Here is a 7,004-nt window from a genome sequence, read left to right on the forward strand (position 1 = left end):
GACCATGACACATGGCAGTCAATCTCTTCTCTTCAATTAAATTCAGCTAGTCAAACTTGGTCTGACACCATTCAGCCTCAGTCAACTTGGCTTCCAGGAGCACACGCAATGAAGGAATATCAACCTCTACGGGGAGCATAACTTCCATACCATACACAAGAGAGAAAGGGGTTGCCCCTGTTGAAGTACGGATGGATGTACGATACCCATGCAAAGCAAATGGGAGCATCTCATGCCATTCCTTGTATGTTACAACCATCTTCTGAATAATCTTCTTAATGTTCTTGTTCGCAACTTCAACAGCCCCATTCATCTTAGGTCTGTAGGGAGAAGAATTATGATGTGCAATCTTGAAGTCTTTGCAAAGAGATTCCACCATATTATTATTCAAGTTCGATCCATTATCAGTAATGATCTTACTTGGCACACCATAACGGCATATGGTCTGATTCTTGATAAACCTTACAACAACTTGCTTGGTTACATTCGCATACGATGCCGCTTCAACCCATTTTGTGAAGTAGTCAATAGCTATCAAAATGAAACAATGTCCATTCGAAGCTTTGGGTTCAATCATCCCAATCATATCAAATCCCCACATGGAGAAGGGCCATGGGGAAGAGATAACATTCAATAGTGTCGGAGGAACATGAATCTTATCAGCATAAATTTGACACTTATGGCATTTCTTCATAAATTTGCAACAGTGAGACTCCATTGTCAGCCAATAGTAACCTGCTCGCAACATCTTCTTCGTCATTGCATGTCCATTGGAATGAGTACCAAAGGAACCTTCATGCACTTCGGTCATCAACAAGTCTGCTTCGTGTCTATCCACGCATCTGAGCAGAACCATGTCGAAGTTTCTCTTGTACAGTATATCACCATTCAAGTAGAAATTACTGGCTGATCTTCTCAAAGTCTTCTTATCTTTCAAAGATGCCCCAGGCGGGTAAATCTGACTTTGGAGGAAACATTTGATGTCGTAATACCACGGCTTCTCGTCTTTGATCTCTTCAATCACAAACACATGAGCTGGCCTATCAAGACGCATCACAGACAAATTGGGAACTTCATTCCAATATTTCACTACAATCATTGATGCTAACGTTGCAAGAGCGTCTGCCATCCGGTTCTCATCTCGAGGAATATGATGGAACTCAACCTTTGTAAAGAAAGTTGAAATCCTCCTCGCATAATCTCTATACAGTACCAAACCAGGTTGGTTCGTCTCCCATTCACCTTTGATCTGATTCACAACCAAAGATGAATCTCCAAAGACATCTAAATACTTGATTCTGAGATTCATGGCCTCTTCAAGCCCCATAATGCAAGCTTCATATTCTTCCATATTGTTTGTACACTTGAAAGTCAATCTAGCTGTAAATGGTAGATGCGCGCCTTGAGGAGTAATGATCACTGCCCCAATACCATTTCCATATTGATTAACAGCTGCATCAAATACCATGCCCCAACGGGAACCAGGTTCTGGCCCTTCTTCAAGCAATGGTTCATCACAATCTTTCATTTTCAAGTATAAGATCTCTTCATTAGGAAAATCATACTGCACTGACTGGTAATCTTCAATTGGTTGGTGAGCCAAATGGTCAGCCAAGATACTACCTTTGATCGCTTTCTGAGATTGGTATTCGATATCATACTCTGATAACAACATCTGCCAACGGGCAATCCTCCCAGTTAAAGCAGGCTTCTCAAATATATACTTGATCGGATCCATTTTGGATATCAACCAAGTGGTATGATTCAACATATACTGGTGCAAACGCTTAGCATCCCAAGCCAATGCGCAACAAGTCTTCTCAAGCATAGAATACTGAGTCTCACAGTCGATGAACTTCTTACTGAGGTAATAGATCGCAAATTCTTTCTTTCCAGTCTCATCTTGTTGACCAAGGACACAACCCATACTATCTTCAAGCACAATCAAATACATGATCAAAGGTCTTCCTTCAACAGGTGGAGACAAAATCGGAGGCTCAAGCAGATATTCTTTGATACTATTAAAAGCTTTCTGGCAGTCTTCGGTCCAATCACAAGACTGATCTTTCCGAAGAAGCTTGAATATAGGCGCACATGTGGCGGTCATGTGGGAAATGAATCTGGAGATATAATTCAAGCGGCCGAGAAAACCTCGGACTTACTTCTCAGTTTTGGGTGCAAGCATCTCTTGTATTGCTTTGACCTTGGTAGGGTCGACTTCAATACCCTTCTCGCTGACAATAAAGCCCAACAACTTACCAGAACGAACACCAAAAGTGCACTTATTGGGATTCAAGCGGAGTTTATATTTCCTCAAACACTGAAATAACTTCAACAAATGCTCAACATGTTCCTCTTCATCAATTGATTTAGCAATCATGTCATCGACATAAACTTCAATCTCTTTATGCATCATATCATGAAAAAAGTAGTCATTGCTCTTTGGTAAGTTGCACCAGCATTCTTTAGACCGAAAGGCATCACTCTATAACAGAATGTTCCCCAAGGTGTAATGAATGTGGTCTTCTCCATATCTTCGGGTTCCATCTTGATCTGATTATATCCGGAAAATCCATCCATAAACGAAAAGACTTTGAATTTAGCAGTATTGTCTACCAACATATCAATGTGTGGCAAAGGGAAATCATCTTCCGGACTAGCTTTATTCAAATCTCTATAGTCAACACACATGCGGACTTTTCCGTCTTTCTTCGGCACAAGCACAATATTGTCCACCCATTGCGGATACTCAGTAGTTACAAGGAAACCGGCATCGATCTGTTTCTGCACTTCCTCTTTGATCTTCACGACCATATCAGGATGCGTTCTTCTCAACTTTTGCTTGACTGGCGAGCATTCTGGCTTCAACGGCAATCTATGCTCCACAATCTCAGAATCGAAACCAGGCATATCTTGATAGGACCAAGCAAACACATCTGAATACTCTCGAAGAAGATCGATCAACCCCTTCTTGACATCTGGACACAGTCGAGACCCAATCTTGATTTCCTTCACATCATCCTCGGAACCCAAGTTGACTAACTCAATCTGCTTTTCGAACGACTGAATGGTCTTTTCATCTTGCTCAAGAAGACGAGACAATTCATCACTCACTTCTACATCACTTTCCTCCTCGACTTCAAATACAGGGAATTCAAAATTTGGAGAAGGAGAAGGATCATTGTATTCAATGGGGTTAGGAACCAACTTGCATAATGATTTGATATTTTGATTTTAGAGAAGTGAATTTATGACCAGATATTATGCAGATGGACAATTATATTGTTTATTTTTGTTTTTTGTGATTACCATTTTCAGAATAAAGCAAAAAGTAAAAAAAGACACCATAGATGTGGATGAATAGAATTAATTTTATTAATGATCAATTTGGAAATGCCCAAACAATGTTCACTTCTCCCTTAGGCATAGGAGAAGGATTTTAAAAACATATAAAAGTAATTACTTAGATCGATGCAAAATAACAAGAATATCAACAGCAGTCCAATTGTTGCAAGCCTTTCCATGCGTCACAAAATTGCTGCAGTCTTCCTCTTCGTCATCCTCTAGCACAACAGCTAAGTGTTGTTCATTGCCATGAATGAACCCTCCGCTACGGAAGCTAAGTTGCATATCTTCAGACCTTGCGGTTGATGAACCTTTCTGGAACCCCAAACTGGTTCTGCCTTTGTTGTCGGAGACCTCTACCATACGCCTCACTGATCAACATTGCCTTCTTCCACAATCTTCTTAGCATCTTTCAACGAGGACATAGGTGCCCCAACTCTCTTTTCAGCAGCAATAGATAAGGCCTGAAACGGAGTTCCAACCTCATCCTCAGCTTCCACATAAGAGAAAGATGACAGGTGGCTAACCAACAATGCCTTCTCTCCACCAACAATCACAATCTTTCCATTCTTCACAAATTTGAGTTTCTCGTGCAAAGTTGAAGTAACAGCTCCTGCCTCATGGATCCATGGCCTTCCCAACAAGCAACTGTAGGCCGGGTGGATATCCATTACTTGAAAAGTAATTTGAAAATCACTCGGACCTATCTTAACTGGAAGGTCCACTTCACCAATAACTATTTTCCGCGAACCGTCAAAAGCTTTGACGATTACACCGCTATACCTCATAGGCGCTCCTTGGTATGATAGCTTTGACAGAGTTGACTTCGGAAGCACATTCAGTGACGACCCGATGTCAACAAGCACATTTGACAGAGCATCTTCTTTGCAATTCATAGAAATGTGCAAAGCCAGATTATGGTTTCTTCCCTCCTCAGGGAGTTCTTCATCACTAAAGCTAAGATTATTGCAAAAAGTGATGTTAGCCACAATATGATCGAATTGATCCACTATAACATCATGTTCTATAAAAGCTTGTTCCAGAACTCTCTGCAGTGCTTCTCTATGCGCTTCAGAATTCATGAGCAAAGACAACACTGAGATTTTTGAGGGGGTTTGAAGCAGCTGCTCCACCATATTAAACTCACTCCTTTTGATTAACCGAAGTACCTCATCATCATCGTTAGCTTTTAAATTACTGGATTCACTAGACTTACCTTTTGAAACACCAACTGGATCTACAACAGGCACTTCCACCTTCTTACTCACAACTGTTTCTTCCTTATCCTTTGGGAACACCGGCCCAAACACACGACCACTGCGTGTCACCTTAGTAACATCAGCAATGCTCACCATAGAGCTAGTCGTAGGTAACGGGACCTCTTGACCACCTTCTATCATTGTAGCATTATACTGATACAGCACAGCTTTATCAAATAAATACGGGACTGGGCCCGCTAACCGTATAACCAACGACGATACTAATCTATTACTGACATTGTTCTTATTGCTACTGTCGTACTGGATTACTGTAAGACCCCAATTTTATCCCTAAGATCCCTCATGCATCATAACATTGCATTTGCATTGCCTCAAGGATCATTAGCATCTTGGTTCCTCTTGCCTTTGAGTGGGACCTCTTATGAGTGGTTGGAGATCACCAAGCATGTTTGAATTGTACATCATTGCTTTTCTCATTTTGTTTACTAATCAAAATCACAAAAATATGTCACTAACATCTTTTGTTTGTAGCTTGAGCAATTACAAGGTCAAAAGCTTCAAGGAGATCATTGGTACAAGGATATGGCCAAGAGGAGATGAAAGCAAGCATGGTAATGGTTCCCAAAGCTATCATCCATCAAATATGCCTCCCTAGCATCTCAGTTCATCATTTTGATCAAAGCAAGTCAAAGGGTTTAAGGTTTGTTCCCCAGAGAAACCCTAATTCATCTGTGCACCACAATGCCTTGCTCATGAAGCAACCTCAGCCCATGGTCAAATGCAATCAAGGGAAGTTCTTTAATTCATCATTTCATGCATATTTGAACTTATTTGAGTTTCCTCAATCATCAATTCATCAAGATATGAGTCATGGACTTGAGAAGTTGATCAGTTAATTCATTTGACTATTTTGAAATGCACTGAGGCCTAACTTTTTATGTGTTGGTCAAATGGAGATGATTCCAAAATAAACAATGTTCTTAAGGACAATATGAACAACTTTCATGTTCATTAAAAATTGATTTGAAGCTTGGAAGGTCATCTCCCATTCCAATACATTATAGGTCATTTTGACTGAAACCCTAATTTTGGGTCAACTTCCCAAGGACATAACTCATTTATTTTTCATGATTTTAAGGTGGGATCAAATGCATTGGAAAGCTTAAGATGTCTAATTCAAATGTTATGTTGAACAAAATTTCAAAATCTCAAATGAAATACATGTGATAATGCAAGACATTATAGGTCCTTTTGAGTCAAATGCATTAAAAGGCAAAAAAGTCCAACTTCAAGTGCCCATAACTCTTTCATACAAAATCCAAATGATTCAAAATTTAAGTCCATTTTTATTGTCTTGAAAATATCTACAACTTTGATGTTGGAGGTGTTTTAATTTGAGGCTTGCATCATCAAAACAGAAGGGCTTGAACATTGGCCAAATTTAGAAACTTTGCCTTTACATGTTTTGCACCTTGCACTTTAAACTCCAATTTCACCAATTTCCACACCCCAATTGGATTTTTTCCCAACATAACAATTGTTCCTTACATCAAAACCTTTCCAACCATTACTCACATGATCATGTTTGGATATGGCAAATGGCATTTTCGAAGAGGAGAAGTTTTAGGCATGATTATGCATAACATGTTGAAATTCATCACACAAGCTAATTCACTCCAAGCTACACGTCCAAACCATCTCACATTCATTTCAGCTTGCATTTGCACCAAGTTTTGGGCCTCACATGCGCCTGTACAGGCCCATGCATGGAGGACCCAATTCACATGCACACGAGTTTGATCATGCATTGCATAAGCTCTTGCTATAAATACACTTGCTTGTTTCACTTGAAATTTAACCTAATGGCGCCGGAGATGCTGCACAACTGAATTCATAACCATTACCAAAGAAGCTATTTCACTTTTCTTCAAATTTTTCAGATCCAAAATTCAACTACATCTGGTTGAATCCTTGGATCTAAAGCTTCTAAACCTTCATCCTTCAGCTCATTGATCTTCTGTTTTGGCAAAGAAAGCAAGGAATCGAGCTCAAATCTCCAGAATTCAAGTTTGTTCTTCAACTGGTATTTGCTTCGAATCTCTCATTTCTTTGATCTATTTGCCTGGCCAAAGTGTTTTCTGAAGTCCTCACTTGAGAGGCAAGCTAGTGGTAGCTTCAATTTTGTTTTTCTTTGATCTGCATTTTTCATACCTGAATCTTCCACCTCAGATTTCTCAACCTATAGGAATCTTGAGTGTGATTCAAGGTTACAGGGGTGATGTACATCACCCCAGCTTCATTTCGGTATAAGGATCGTGCAAAATGGTGAAGGTTTGAAAACCTGCAAATCTGGCCGAAATTTGGAAGCTCACCGGAGAAGAAGGTGGCTCCGGTGGCCGTCCATTGCCAGTTTAAATCTGGATCGTTGGATCTCATCTC

The sequence above is a fragment of the Lathyrus oleraceus genome, chromosome 7 (genome assembly GCF_024323335.1).
Source record: "Lathyrus oleraceus cultivar Zhongwan6 chromosome 7, CAAS_Psat_ZW6_1.0, whole genome shotgun sequence".
In the NCBI taxonomy this organism is placed as follows: domain Eukaryota; kingdom Viridiplantae; phylum Streptophyta; class Magnoliopsida; order Fabales; family Fabaceae; genus Lathyrus; species Lathyrus oleraceus.